This window comes from Bos grunniens, chromosome 1 (assembly GCF_055505025.1).
Source record: "Bos grunniens cultivar Pamir isolate PY7600 chromosome 1, Bosgru_T2T1.0, whole genome shotgun sequence".
Taxonomy (NCBI): domain Eukaryota; kingdom Metazoa; phylum Chordata; class Mammalia; order Artiodactyla; family Bovidae; genus Bos; species Bos grunniens.
In genome coordinates, this window is record NC_141165.1 from 33,419,027 (window position 1) to 33,435,869 (window position 16,843).

The window sequence follows — 16,843 nt, forward strand, 5'->3', positions numbered from 1 at the left end:
ATGATAGTATACCTATATTATTTTTAAGGAACAGAGAACTGGAAGGGGGAGAGTAGAATACAAAAGTATTTTTGAAAAGATCTATTTGTATTGCATAAAAAATATCCTGTAAGTCAATAACCCCTAAGGATCCTAATGTGTTTAGCTGATACAGCCACACATTTGCCATGCCCTCTTGAGACCAGCAAAATTGTAAAGATGACTGCTTGGGTGGATATAGTGGGGCAATGTATGTCAGGAAACAGATTTTTTTTTTTTTTCAATATGAAGTGAACAACCTAGAAGATAATAGACCTAGGGCCTGGACTTTTTCAGAGATAGACACTCAGTGACAGAATCAACAGAAATAACAAAAGTGAAAAGATAATTTTTTAAAGTTAAAAAATTGATGAGTCATCATTAAAATGTCCAGAGCCACTCTGTGTAATTTGGGTTATCACATTGCTCATGTATGAAGTCACATGAGAGCAAATCCAAAAAAAAGATAAAAATTCCTCCAAGAGAAAGTGAAAGTCCCTAAGTCATGCCTGACTCTCTGAGACCCCATGGACTATAGAGTTCATGGAATTCTACAGGTCAGAATACTGAAGTGGGTAGACTTCCCCTTCTCCAGGGGATCTTCCTGACCCAGGGATCAAACCCAGGTCTCCCACATTGCAGGAAGATTCTTTACTAGCTGAGCCACAGGGAAGCCAAAGAGGAAGAGAAGAGGCTTTATTTTCTAAGTAAATAGACACATAAGCTTAAAAAAAAAAAAAAAAGTAGTTGACACAAAAACTTGTTTAGCAGCAGAGGGGACTATATTCAATGAATACACATAGTGAAAATTTCTGACATATGCATTTTTCATTTTCTGCAAATAATTTGAAATTTTGCATCATGTAGTCAGTCTAAGATCATGGAATCTGGTCTCATCACTTCATGGCAAATAGATGGGGAAAACAATGGAAACAGTGAGAGGCATTATTTTTTGGGGCTCCAAAATCACTGCAGATGGTGACTGCAGCCATGAGATTAAAAGAACTGGCTCCTAGGATGACAAGCTATGACCAATCTAGACAGCATATTGAAAAGCAGAAACATTACTTTGCTGACAAAGGTCCATCTAGTCAAAGCTATGGATTTTCCAGTAGTTGTGTATGGATGTGAGACTTGGACTATAAAGAATGCTGAGTGCCAAAGAATTGATGCTTTTGAACTGTAGTGTTGAAGAAGACTCTGGAGAGTCCCTTGGACTGCAAGGAGATCCAACCAGTCCATTCTGAAGATCAGTCCTAGGATTTCTTTGGAAGGAATGATGCTAAAGCTGAAACTCCAGTCCTTTGGCCACCTCATGCGAAGAGTTGACTCATTGGAAAAGACTCTGATGCTGGGAGGGATTGGGGGCAGGAGGAGAAGGGGACGACAGAGGATGTGATGGCTGGATGGCATCACCGACTCGATGGACATGAGTCTGAGTGAACTCTGGAAGTTGGTGATGGACAGGGAGGCCTGGCGTGCTGCAGTTCATGCGGTTGCAAAGATTCAGACACGACTGAGCAACTGAACTGAACTGAACTGTGGTGCTGGAGAAGACTCCTGAGAGTCCCTTGGACAGCAAAGAGACCAGATTCGTCAATCTCAAAGGAGATCAATACTGAATATTCACTAGAAGGACTGTGCTGAAGCTCTAGGTTTGTCATCTGATATGAATAGATGACTCACTGGAAAATCCCTATTTCCTGGAAAGATCAAAGTTAGGAGAAGAGGGTGTCAGAGGATAAGCTGACTGGGTGGCATCACAGATGCAATGAACATGAACTTGGGCAAACTCTGGGAATGATGAGGTACAGGGAGGCCTGGCATGCATGGCGTCCATGGGGTCACAAAGGGTCAGACACACTGGGTCTCTGAACAACAACAAGTGACCGTTAATACTAGTTCCCTTTCCATAGTTCAAGTTCAATGGCAAAAATGGAAGAAGGAAAATGGCACTTATATGGTAGTGATGTTCTCCGAAGTAGAATCACTCATTTAAGCATAAAGACACAATATAATAAATAGAAGATATTGTGAACACATAAATGATTCCTTGAAGATTCTGTCTCCCTCTATTAAGTGGCATTATCCTTGTTTAGCAATAATAGATAATATGCATGGAAATTGTTTTTCTGTGTCTGCAAGTTTTGTGATTCTACCGCACAGTGTAGTGTTCTTTGTTATCGCTGTTTAGTCACTAAGTCATGTCCAACTCTTTTGTGACCCCATGGACTGTAACCTGCTAGGCTTCTCTGTCTGTGGGATTTTCCAGGCAAAAATACTAGAGTGGGTTGCCATTTCCTTCTGAAGGGGCTCTGTCCAACCCAGGGATTGAACCCATGTCTCCTCCATTGCAAGAGGATTCTCTATAGCTGAGCCACCAGGGAAGGTTGTAGTATTCTTTACCTTATCATTATTAAGGGAACTAGCAGGGAGTCATGTGCTAGTCATTCACTAAATAAAAGCAACTTTTCATATCATTAGTTCTGATTTTGCCACCCTGCTTATGAAGGGAAAATGTTCAGTCATAAGTTATCCTTTTTCCTTTATTATGAAACATTTTAAATGTTTCACTATCCTAGTTATTTTCTGATTTATTTATACTCTGGTTATTTATGACATCTTTTTATAAGTCATCAGTTTTTATATATTTCTCTCCTTTTCCATAAATGAACACATTGCTCTGAAATTAATGTGAAATAGATGATAAGTTGCCTTACATAAATCAGAGAAGGTTTTATGTAAATAATATTTTATGAATAGTCCAACTTTCATTTAGCCTATATTTCAGAATAGCTGTGCTATTCTGAAAGGTAAGAGTTACACATAGAAAGAGGAAGAATACTATTATATTCTTGATTAATAATGAATAAACTGACCATGCATCTAGGCTTAAAAATCTTGAACTCATACTTTATATACTCAATTTATTTGAAATCACCCAGTCTCATCTCTTTTTTTCCATTTGAAGCCAAAAGTAAATTGTGACTCATTTTGATCAGATTTCCAATGTTACAAAAGTATGATATATTTCACTTATAAACTTGTTATTTTATCTATATTTCCAATGCTAAAGCTACATTGTGTAGAAAAATTATTTTACTTTCAAAGGTCTTAATAACACAGTTGTTACCATCTTTAATGTTATGAAACAATTTAAACATTAAAAAATAGATTTTGTGGAAAAGGTTATATTAAACAACAATTTAATATTTATAAGTAAAAATTCTAAAGTTATTTTTTTTTAATTTTTTATTTATTTTTTAATTTTATTTTATTTTTATATTTATTTATTTTTTATTTTTAAAATTAAAAAAATTTCAGGTATACACGTGCTCCCCATCCTGAACCCTCCTCCCTCCCCCCTCCCCATACCATCCCCTTCAGCTTAGTTCAGTTCAATTGCTCACTCATGTCCAATTCTGTGCAACTCCATGGATTGCAGCACACTAGGCCTCCCTGTCCATCACCAGCTCCTGGAGTTTACTCAAACTCATGCTCATTGAGTTGGTGATGCCATCCAACCATCTCATCCTCTGTCATCCCCTTCTCCTCCTGCCTTCAATCTTTCCCAGCATCAGGGTCTTTTCAAATAAGCCAGCTCTTCACATCAGGTGACCAAAGTACTGGAGTTTCAGCTTCAACATCAGTCCTTCCAATGAATATTCAGGAATGATTTCCTTTAGGATGGACTGGTTGGATCTCCTTGCAGTCCAAGGGACTCTCAAGAGTCTTTGCCAACACCACAATTCAAAAGCTTCGATTCTTAATCACTCAGCTTTCTTTATAGTCCAACTCTCATATCTATACATGACTACTGGAAAAACCATAGCCTTGACTAGACAGACCTTTGTTGGCAAAGTAATGTCTCTGCTTTTTATTTTTATTTTTTTTATTATTTTTTTTTTTTGTGAATATGTTTAAGTTCAAGTAGTGCTATGAAGGAAAATTACAAGTCCTGAGAAAAACCAGCATGGGCTGATGGCCTCATCTTGGAGTCAACCTTAGTCAGGCCTACCCACTCCCTGCAATTTCACACACATATTACCTTCCTTCATCATTGTCTCTCTACCTAAACATCAAACTCATTTTACAAATAGTCACATTTTTTTTCAAATCAGAAAACTTTCTTTTTTTTTTTTTTTTGGCATTTTTTATTTTTTTTTATTTTATTTTTTTAGGTTTCTTTTATTTTATTTATTTTTTTTTGCGCATTTTTAATTTTTAATGTCAAGCTTAAAGAAAAGTTCCAAAAATAATACAAATAATATCCATATAACCTCTGCCCAGATTTTTCACTTGTTCTTATCATTTCACCCCATTTCTTTATTATTTGTCTGCTCCCCACCCAAAAAGTTTTTTTCTAAACTCTTGGAAGGCCTGCTGCAGATATCATGGTTTTTATTCCCATGAAGTATCCCACATACTTCAGTACATATTTCTGAATTTCCTAAGAATAGGGATATTCAGTTAATAACTGTAATAGTACAGTTGTCAACTTCAGTAATTTAACATGGATAAAATACTTTTATTAAATCTACTGTCTGTATTCTAATACTGTTAACTGACCCTCAGTGTCCTTTTTAGCACTTTTTCCTTCTAGTACAAGATCTAGTCCAGGATCAGATATTGCATTTCATTGTCATGTTGATAAAGTCTCTTTTAATCTGGAACACTTTTACAGCCTTTCTTTGTTTTTTATGATATTACTTGTTAGGATTTGTCTTACATACTGCGGTGCTCCCATGTTGGGTGGATATATATTTATAATTGTTATATCTTCTTCTTGGATTGATCCTTTGATCATTATGTAGTGACCTTCTTTGTCTCTTTTCACAGCCTTTGTTTTAAAGTCTAATTTATCTGATACGAGTATTGTGACTCCTGCTTTCTTTTGGTCCCAATTTGCATGGAAAATCTTTTTCCAGCCCTTCACTTTCAGTCTGTATGTGTCCCCTGTTTTGAGGTGGGTCTCTTGTAGACAACATATGTAGGGGTCTTGTTTTTGTATCCATTCAGCCAGTCTTTGTCTTTTGGTTGGGGCATTCAACCCATTTACGTTTAAGGTAATTACTAATAAGTATGATCCCGTTGCCATTTACTTTATTGTTTTGGGTTTGAGTTTATACACCATTTTTGTGTTTCCTGTCTAGAGAATATCCTTTAGTATTTGTTGGAGAGCTGGTTTGGTGGTGCAGAATTCTCTCAGCTTTTGCTTGTCTGAAAAGGTTTTGATTTCTCCTTCATACTTGAATGAGATCCTTGCTGGGTACAATAATCTGGGCTGTAGGTTATTTTCTTTCATCATTTTAAGTATGTCTTGCCATTCCCTCCTGGCTTGAAGAGTTTCTATTGAAAGATCAGCTGTTATCCTTATGGGAATTCCCTTGTGTGTTATTTGTTGTTTTTCCCTTGCTGCTTTTAATATTTGTTCTTTGTGTTTGATCTTTGTTAATTTGATTAATATGTGTCTTGGGGTGTTTCTCCTTGGGTTTATCCTGTTTGGGACTCTCTGGGTTTCTTGGACTTGGGTGATTATTTCCTTCCCCATTTTAGGGAAGTTTTCAACTATTATCTCCTCAAGTATTTTCTCATGGTCTTTCTTTTTATCTTCTTCTTCTGGAACCCCTATGATTCGAATGTTGTAGCGTTTAATATTGTCCTGGAGGTCTCTGAGATTGTCCTCATTTCTTTTAATTCGTTTTTCTTTTATCCTCTCTGATTCATTTATTTCTACCATTCTATCTTCTAATTCACTAATCCTATCTTCTGCCTCTGTTATTCTACTATTTGTTGCCTCCAGAGTGTTTTTAATTTCATTTATTGCATTATTCATTATATATTGACTCTTTTTTATTTCTTCTAGGTCCTTGTTAAACCTTTCTTGCATCTTCTCAATCCTTGTCTCCAAGCTATTTATCTGTGATTCCATTTTAATTTCAAGATTTTGGATCAATTTCACTATCATTATTTGGAATTCTTTATCAGGTAGATTCCCTATCTCTTCCTCTTTTGTTTGGTTTGGTGGGCATTTATCCTGTTCCTTTATCTGCTGGGTATTCCTCTGTCTCTTCATCTTGTTTAAATTGCTGAGTTTGGGAGTCCTTTCTGTATTCTGGCAGTTTGTGGAGTTCTCTTTATTGTGGCGTTTCCTCGCTGTGTGTGGGTATGTAGAGGTTGCTTGTCAAGGTTTCCTGGTTAGGGAAGCTTGTGTCGGTGTTCTGGTGGGTGGAGCTGTATTTCTTCTCTTTGTTCAGTCGCGCTATGGGGAGGGAGGGAGGGATGCTGCAAACAAATGACACTGGCATGCGCTCGCAGTGCCTCAGCCACACTGGGTCTGCCCCCGCTCACGGCGCGTGTAGCCTCCCTGCCCACACTGCTCAGGCTCTAGGTTGTTCCGCCGGGAACAATCCGAGGCTGGCCCTGGGTTGCATACACCTCCCAGGTCCAAGCCACTCAGGTTCAGGCACTCAGGTAGTCCTCAGAGGCGCAGACTCAGTTGGGGCTGCGTTTTGTGCTCTTCCCAGATCCGAGCAGCTCAGGTGATGAGGTGTTTGGCGAGCGCCAATGCTGCGACTTATCGCCTCCCTGCCACTTGGTTATCTGGGTGTAAAACTGGCGCACCTTCTCAGGCAGATGTTGACCGTCCAGACCCCCAATAAGTTTTAGTTAGCAAAGAAGCCAGTTTCATAGATAATGTCTCTCCGGGGCTGCGATTGCCCCCTTCCGGCTCTGGCTGCCTGTCACCGGAGGGGGAAGGTTTGCAGCCGGCTACCTCTGTTTAGTCCTTTGTTCCGTGCGCGGGCTGGCGGTGTCTTAGGTTAGGGCTGGCTTTTCGCATGGTAGATATCCCACAGTCTGGTTTGCTAGCCCAAATTATTTCGCTCAGATAGTGCTCAGGGTATTCAGGCCAGATTCTTACTCTCAGCGATGCAGCCCGCGCCGCGCCTCCCTGCCCAGCCCCCGCTTGCTAATGGCGGATGCAGGCGTCTGTGCTGCTTCTCCGCTGGAGGAGTTACCGTAGGACTCGCAATCTGCGAGTTTTACTTGTTTATTTATTTTTTCTCCCTGTTATGTTGTCCTCTGTGCTTCCAAAGCTCGGCACGGATTCGGCAGTGAGAAGGTTTCCTGGTGTTTGGAAACTTCTCTCTTTTTAAGACTCCCTTCCCTGGACGGAACTCTGTCCCTCCCTCTTTTGTCTCTTTTATTGTCTTTAATATTTTTTCCTACCTCCTTTCGAGGAGTTGGGTTGCTTTTCTGGGTGTCTGATGTCCTCTGCCGGCATTCAGAAGTTGTTTTGTGGAATTTACTCGACGTTTAAATGCTCTTTTGATGATTTTGTGGGGAGAAAGTGTTTTCCCCGTCTTACTCCTCCGCCATCTTGGCGCCTTCCCTCCTCAAATCCTGTCTCTGCTTTTTAATATGCTGTCTAGGTTGGTCATGATTTTCCTTCCAAGGAGTGTCTTTTAATTTCATGGTTGCAGTCACCATCAACAGTGATTTTGGAGCCCCCCAAAATAAAGTCTGCCACTGTTTCCATTGTTAGTGTAAAATTTATAAAACATCATTGGATTATTTAAGATATACTACAGTAGTATTATATTCACTAACTTCTTTTGGAAAAAAAATATGCTGTGGGTAAGAATATGGGGATGCATTTCACTTCCTTCTAATCGGAGTAGAAAAATACTGTCATTCATTTGAAGAAAATATATTAAAGGAGTGAAAGGTTTACCTAGCTAACCAGGAGGATATTCAATAGCAGGTAGCTAACTGCATTTCTAGAAAAAGCAGTTACCATTTTCCTAAATTTTGAAATGTATAAGTACATATTGCTAACAAAATTCCTGAGTATAGTTAAATGAAGACAATCTCACATGTAGAGGAATCATAGCAAATTTTGTGATTCCCAATCCACTACTGGTAAGCCAGTGCCCCTGTTGACTTTAATAGAAGGAATACCTATTAGAATTACTCCAGAAATGTGTAATAAGGAAACTACAAGAAAGAGTCCTTTACCTGTGGAAATAAAATCCCTTTATTTGAGAGTAAGGGTTTGATGACAAGTAGATTTGAAATCCCAGATATACAGGTCATACTAATGAAGGTTCATTTTTAGAGAAATATTATAAGTAAAGCTAGGAGATAGACCAAGGTCAGTTTAAAGTATGAATTCATGATTAATTGAATGATTGCCTAAACAGCCACAATTTAAGATTAGTGAGAATAGTTTTGATTTTACATAAATGTATTTAATACTTGATAATGTAACTGACTTTATTCATGAAGCATTGCCATTTAAGTCATCTTAATGAAAATACTTTTTTTATTCCAATAATATTTACTGGTAATTTTGAGTGTGGCTTACAGTGATATTTTTCAGATTGTTATACATGATACATCTGCTTTAAAATTATAAGGGTGATTGTCAAAATGCATATTACTGGGCTCAATCCAGACATATTAAATAAAATCACACAATTGCTGCCCACAAATCTTCCTTTTGATATCTTTCTATGTTTTGCGACCCCATGGACAGTAACCTACCAGGCTCCGTGGTCCACGGGATTTTCCAGGCAAGAATACTGGAGTGGGCTGCCATTTCGTGCTCCAGGGGATCTTCCCAACCCAGGGATGGATCCCGAGTCTCCTGCATTGCAGACAGGCGCTTTACCATCTGAGCCACTAGGGAAGCCCTATGTTATTATTACATACTATTATTTAAGGATCACTGGCTTCAACTGAATATATATCATGACCACATAATTGAGAAAACTAGAATTAGTTTACCAGATATTAGCTTCATATACCTTGCCTGGGGGATAATCCTTTCATAAATTTAATCTATAAATCTAAATATATGAAGCCATAGGAACCACCACATTATGATTATCGTAAATCAAGCTGTACATTAATATCTGTACTTGTCTATTTCACAAGAAGTTTAAAAAGCTATGACCAATTTTAAGGAATTGGCATACAACCAGAGGATCTCAAAGTACACAATAAATTTCTATGATTTAGTCCATTATGTGAAAACAATGTTAACTAAGAACAATTTCAAGCTAGCATAATGTATGGTGAACTCTAATGAAATGTGGAGAATCTAAAGTAACATATTTTACATATAAAAAGGGGCTTAATTCTCCATCAAAAAATATAGTGTGCTTATACATAGATGGGATAATACTGAATGCTTTTCCATTATTTTCACAGATTATTATTTTAAAACCTGTTTTGATAGGGCACTGCAGTAAGTCCTCTCTACATTTTTATTGCAGTCACAAGAAAAATTCAGTGCAGAGAACATTTTTATTAAGAGTAAACTAGTTCTTGAAGGAAATAAAATGTCTCTGTGGTGTCAGAGAATTCTGTGAGCCTTATTTAAATATAAGGAAAACTAAGGTGAGAGGAGGTTAAATGCTTTTTCCCAGGGTCATCTACAAAGGCAGTGGCAGCAGAATTAAAACGAAGAGAAAATGATGGATTATACTTATTAAATTCAGGACATGTATCTAAACACATCTTGTTACTAGCAAGGTATTTGAATTATTGTCATCAGTTCGTAGAAATAAACTGTGTGTGTGTGTAGGCATATACACAGTCAATTCTCCATATTCCCTGTTACAATGATTTATTTTTAGTTTTACAATTTTTATGCATGATAACTATGTTTAATAATTCAGGAAGAAATCTGTTTACTGTGGCACCAACTTCACTTTCACTTATAGGTTGAGAAGGAAGATTGATTTTTCTAAATTTTAAACCTAAGTCCCAGTTAAAAGCTTTGGAGACCTTGAATAAAAGACCATAATAGTTAAGAAAGTTTTTGCATTAGGAACTTTGTTTGGAAAAGGGAATCCATTTATAGTTGCAGAACTCATCTGAATTTTTAAAAATCCAATATGTTTATCATTAGGAGAAAAATAATAATGGCTTTGAAATAGGTGCTTCCATTCTTATTTTTAAACTGGTTGAAGGTTTAATGATAATTTAAACCATGTGTTGCACAATTACTCATACTCAGTTCATTTAAAATTACTGAATCCTATGGAGGAGGAGAGTGATTACAGCATGGATTCTACAACCAAATGGCTTATATTCTTTCCTTCCTTGGCTCCTTCTTTCCCTTCATTGCTCTGTCATCTCTCCCTTCCAAATCCTTTGTTTTCCTTATTTGGATTTCAAAAGATAATCAAACTTTTTTATTTGTTCATGATGAACTGGACACAGGAACCAGACAGAAATAAAATTATCAGCAGTAAAATAGAGAGCAATCTAAGGTTTTTGCCTTCTCCATCCCATGTCACAAATTTGGGATGCGCTGAAGGGAGAGGAGCCAGTTGACCACACACAGTCTCCACATAACCTCAAGGAGAATTTCAGGAAGCCTCACATCCTTGCCTTGAACTCCAATGCAGAGGCCCTGGGATGTGTTTGGTAGCCTCTAATCCTGTTTTGGGCCGTGAGTTGGGTAATCTTATCATAAATGACTTGGGAATGAGAGGGACTTGGGAATGAGAGGAGAAGGGACTCAATTTATGAGCATCTCTGAAAGAAAGAACCTAAAAGTGCTGAGGCCATGTATACATAGTAAACCATTTCTAAAATTCACAATGAAATAGCTTATCATCATTCTTGTAGTCAGACTAAGGGTGCCTAGGAGTAGAAAAAAAAAAATGGACAAAACAATCCTTAAAATTTTTGGAAGGCAGAAAGCGATGGTTACTTTATGACTTTTCATGCTAACTTGTCATCCCAAACCTCCTGCCCCTTCCTTTTCTATGCACATCTTGATTCACTGATTTGTTACTATAGTGCATTTAAAGTAAATTAAAGAATTTTATCAAATATAGTAGTAGAATCACTTACTACACCAGTGATTTTCAGCCCTCTCTTCCCATTACAATCAGCTTGGTATCATTTTAGAAAAATAATGATTTTTATGGCCTCAACCCTTTATCAATCTAGAGTAGGACTCATGTACCATACTTCTGTAAATTTCCCCAGGTGCTATGATCACGCAGATAGGTTTGAGAACCATTGTTCTAAACTGAATGGACTGGTACAAAGACAGAAATGTAGATCAATGGAACAAAATAGAAAGTCCACAGATAAATCTATGCAGTATGGACACCTTATCTGTGACAAAGAAGGCAAAAATATACAATGGAGAAAAGACAATCTCTTTAACAAGTGGTGCTGGGAAAACTGGTCAACCACCTATAAAAGAATGAAACTAAAACACTTTCTAACACCATACACAAAAATAAACTCAAAACTCAAAATATAAGACTGGAAACTGTAAAACTCCTAGAAGAAAACATAGGCAAAACACTCTCTGACATAAATAACTGCAAGATCCTCTATGATCCACCTCCCAGAGTAATGGAAATAAAAGCAAAAACTAACAAATGGGACTTAATTAAATTTAAAAGCTTTTGCACAATGAAAGAATCTATAAGCAAGGTGAAAAGACAGCCTTCAGAGTGGGAGAAAATAATAGCAAGTGATGCAAATGACAAAGAATTAATCTCAAAATATACAAACAATTCATGCAGTTCTATACCAGAAAAATAAATGACCCAATTAAAAAATGGGCCAAAGAACTAAACAGACATTTCTCCAAAGAAGATGTAAAGATGGATAACAAACACGTGAAAAAATGCTCAACATCACTCATTATCAGAGAAATGGAAATCAAAACCACAATGAGGTACCATCTCACACCAGCCAGATTGGCTGCTATCTAAAAGTCCACAAACAATAAATGCTGAAAAGGGTATGGAGAAAATGGAACCCTCTTGCACTGTTGGTGGGAATGCAAATTAGTACAAACACTATGGAGAACAGTGTGGAGATTCCTTAAAAAACTGAAAATAGAACTGCCAGAACAGAAGGAGACACATGTACCCCAGTGTTCATTGCAGCCCTGTTCACAGTAGCTAGGAGGAAGCAACCTAGATATCCATGGGCAGACGAATGGATAAGAAAGCTGTGGTATATATACACAATGGAATATTACTCAGCTATTAAAAAGAGTGCATTTGATTCCATTCTAATGAGGTGGATGAAACTGGAGCCTGTTATACGCAGTGAAGTAAGTCAGAAAGAAAAATACCAATATAGTATATTAATGTAATATATATGGAATTTAGAAAGATGGTAACAGCAATCCTATATGTGAGACAGCAAAAGAGACACAGAGAAGGCGAGGGTGGGATGATTTGAGAGAACAGCATTGAAACATGTATATTATCATATGTAAAATAGATGACCAGTCCAAGTTTGATGCATGAAACAGAGCACTCAAAGCCGGTACACTGGGAAAACTCAGAGGGATGGGATTGCAAGCGAAATGTGATGGGGTTTTGGGATGGGGGACACATGTACACCCATGGCTGATTCATGTCAATGTATGGCAAAAACCACCATAATATTGTAAAGTAATTAGTCTCCAATTAAAATAAATTAATTAATTTTAAAAAATTAAGAATTACAATATATAAATTGTGACATTTGGACTTCTTTATGATGAAAACTGTTTGGGAGGTCCTACCTCAGATATGCAAATACCACCACCCTTACGGCAGAAAGTGAAGAGGAACTCAAAAGCCTCTTGATGAAAGTGAAAGAGGAGAGTGAAAAAGTTGGCTTAAAGCTCAACATTCAGAAAATGAAGATCATGGCATCCGGTCCCACCACTTCATGGGAAATAGATGGGGAAACAGTAGAAACAGTGGCTGACTTTATTTTTTTGGGCTCCAAAATCACTGCAGATGGTGATTGCAGCCATGAAATTAAAAGACACTTACTCCTTGGAAGGAAAGTTATGACCAACCTAGATAGCATATTCAAAAGCAGAGACATTACTTTGCCAACAAAGGTCCGTCTGGTCAAGGCTATGGTTTTTCCTGTGGTCATGTATGGATGTGAGAGTTGGACTGTGAAGAAAGCTGAGAGCCGAAGAATTAATGCTTTTGAACTGTGGTGTTGGAGAATACTCTTGAGAGTCCCTTGGACTGCAAGGAGATCCAACCCGTCCATTCTAAAGGAGATCAGCTCTGGGTGTTCTTTGGAAGGAATGATGCTAAAGCTGAAACTCCAATATTTTGGCCACTTCATGCAAAGAGTTGACTCATTGGAAAAGATTCTGATGCTGGGAGGGATTGGGGGCAGGAGGAGAAGGGGATGACAGAGGATGAGATGGCTGGATGGCATCACCAGCTCAGTAGATGTGAGTCTGGGTGAACTCCAGGAGATGGTGATGGACAGGGAGGCCTGGTGTGCTGAACCGAACTGATTCTGAAATGACTTATAACATCTTGACTCAAAAGATGCAAAAGCAAAGATCCATGCAAGTCCATTTTTTAAAAAATGTTTTAAGTTGGAGTTTAATTGCTTTACAATGTTGTGTTAGTTTCTGCTGTACAACAATGTGAATCAGCTCTAAGTATACATACATCCCCTCACTCTTGAGTCTCCCTCCCACCTACCTCCCATCATCCCACCCCTCCAGGTCATCACAGAGCACCAAGCTGAGCTTCCTGTGTTATATAGCAGCTTCCCACTATCTATTTTACACATGGCAGTGTATATCTGTCAATGCTACTTTCCCAATTCACCTCACCCTCTTCTTCCACTGTGTTCACAAGTTCATTCTTTACCTGTGCATCTTTATTCCCATGCAAATCCCTACTGAACTCTTTCCTCCTGTCTCCAAATACAGGAAAGAAATAGAGGAATCAAATGGCTTTCCCACTCCTGCCTCTCCCTAATCTGTTTGAGGATATAGCCCTGGCACTGGTGTGTAGGACAGATTGAGTGAAGAGAATGTGGAAAAAAGCAAGAGACTGTTTCAGCTGTAGGTGAAAATGAAGATCTGAAGCATGGCAGTTGGCAAGAGAGTTAGAAAGGAGATGCCAGAGAGTGTTTTATGATAATTACTCAAGCTACTGCAAGAGACTGAAAATACTTTTCCTCAGATAATTTCACAAAGTGAAAATTAATGAAGTTCTCATATGTGAGCTTAGGTTACAAAAACAAAAGATAAGAAAACAAATGCCTTCCTGAACTCCCAGAAATTTACAGACCTTGCAAAATTTACCTCTTCATTTCCAAATAGATTTGAATAAGCTTTGGAATTCCCCACCCCCGTCCCCCATAGGATCCCAGGTTTGCCTGGAGCAGTACTTTGTAGGACTCAAGATTTGAGGACCTACACCAGGTTCCACGTGCCCTCCTCCTGAGCCCTGAAGTTCCCTCCAATTTCCCAGAAACATCAGCTCCAAACAGGTTCCTTCTCCTGGGTTAGAGTGAGCAGTTGTGAGGACTGTTGTTCAAAACAGTGCAAAAACATTGTCTAATGGTGTCACAACCATGCAACTTAAGATGGTGGTCGCCATGTTGAAATACGAGCCCAGGGATGCCAGGTCTTCCTATTTTTTAATAGAATCCATGGATTAGAATGTTTAGGTGAAGTGACTAACTTATAAAATTTTGTGGGAGAAATAAAAAGCAACCTATGAGTTGAACCGAACCAAATACTACCAGGCATTTGGATTAGAGACCCAAGAAAGGTGAGTCTGTGGCTCCAGCAGACCATGACCTCTGCATGGCGGCTCCATCAAGGTTGTCCTCCTGGCGTGTCATTAGATACTCTGTTTCAGTTCAGTTCAGTTCAGTCGCTCAGTCATGTCCGACTCTTCGCCACCACATGGATCGCAGCATGCCAGGCCTCCCTGTCCATCACCAACTCCCGGAGTTCACTCAAATTCACATCCATTGAGTTGGTGATGCCAACCAGCCATCTCATCACCCCACACCCGAGGTCAGGGCGGGCGGCCGAGAGGAGCAACCCCACATCCAAGGAGCGGTGGCTGTGCGGTGCAGGAGGGCCTAGAGGAGCTACTCCACGTTCAAGGTCAGGAGGGGCGGTGGTGAGGAGATACCCCTCCTCCAAGGTAAGGAGCAGCGGCTGTGCTTTGCTGGAGCAGCTGTGAAAAGATACCCCACATACAAGGTAAGAGAAACCCAAGTAAGATGGTAGGTGTTGCAAGAGGGCATCGGAGGACAGACACACTGAAACCATAATCACAGAAAATTAGTCAATATAATCACATGGACCACAGCCTTGTCTAACTCAGTGAAAGTAAGCTATGCCATGTGGGGCCAACCAAAATGGGCAGGTCATGGTGGAGAGGTCTGACAGAATGTGGTCCACTGGAGAAGGGAATGGCAAACCACTCCAGTATTCTTGCCTTGAGAACCCCATGAACAGTATGAAAAGGCAAAATGATAGGATACTGAAAGAGGAACTCCCCAGGTTGGTAGGTGCCCAATATGCTACTGGAGATCAGTGGAGAAATAACTCCAGAAAGAATGAAAGGATGGAGCCAAAGCAAAAATAAAATAAAATTTAAAAAAAAATAAAGAAAAAAAAAAATAAAAGAACAATACCCAGCTGTGGATGTGACTGGTGAAAGAAGCAAGGTCCGATGCTATAAAGAGCAATATTGCATAGTAACTTGGAATGTCATATCCATGAATCAAGGCAAATTGGAAGTGGTCAAACAGGAGATGGCAAGAGTGAACGTCGACATTCTAGGAATCAGTGAGCAAAATGGCCTGGAATGGGTGAATTTAACTCAGGCACTCTGTTTGGGCACAATTTAAATTGACTTCCTCCATTTTCTACACTCCCCCATCTTCAATCTAGCCCTCTCCATTGCCTTTTACAAACCCTTGTTTTTCTTATAAATCTGCTATTTCTGTATGGAAATGGGATGGAGCATCCTTGGTAGCAGGCATCATCTGTACTTTAGCACCTATATGGTGCTCTGTACATGCAGATCCCAAAGAGTACATGTCAAGTATAGATGGTCATCTTTAAAATATAAATCACAATAATGCAGATCCTATTATTATTCTTATTTTACAGGGGAAACTGAAAATTAGACCATGTGTAATTTGTCCAAATTCAGGGAATATATGATACAACTGACATGTTTGGCTCCAGTAGCTGTGTCCTAAATCAATATAGATAGCATCTACCTAGTGTCTTCCCAAGATCATTCATTCTTCTATATTTAATATAACACAAATACTAATTCAGCGAATTTTGTTGATTTAGTCTTTATATGCTACAATAGAATTAAAAAGAGGTTAAATATTTTATATAGTAATTTTATTTGTCACAATATTCTGTTAGCATCATTTCTCTTTATTATAAGTAAACCAGGCCAGAAGGATTAACATTTCCAACACTAGTATCTAAGGATGCTAAGATTTGAAGTCTGGTATTTGACCAGAACTCAGTAATCCGATACCCTTTACCCATTTTTTTTCTATTTATTTATTTAAATATATATGTATATATACACATATATTTAAATGTTTCAATATGGTGTTGGTTTCTGCCATATAACAACGCAAATCAGTCATAATTATATATGTATCCCCTCCCTTCCTAAACTCCCTCGTCTCTCCCATCCCATCCCTCTAGGTCATCAGGGAGCACCAGACTGGGCTCCCTGTGCTACTCAGCAACTTTTCCCCAGCTATCCATCTTATCCATTGATAGTGTATATATGTTGATGCTACTCTCTCCCTCCCCTACTGTGTCAAGTCCATTCTCTACATCTGTGTCTCCATTCCTTCTCTGCAAATAGGCTCATCAATATCTTTTTTTTTTCCTTTTAGATTCCATATACATGCTTTAATTACTTATTCACTCACTTTTTACTTTGTCTTAAACCAAGGGACTATGTGATGACCTGGCCTTTCTTTGACTCCAGAAGTTTCCTTGTCCCTTCTCTTCAAAAAG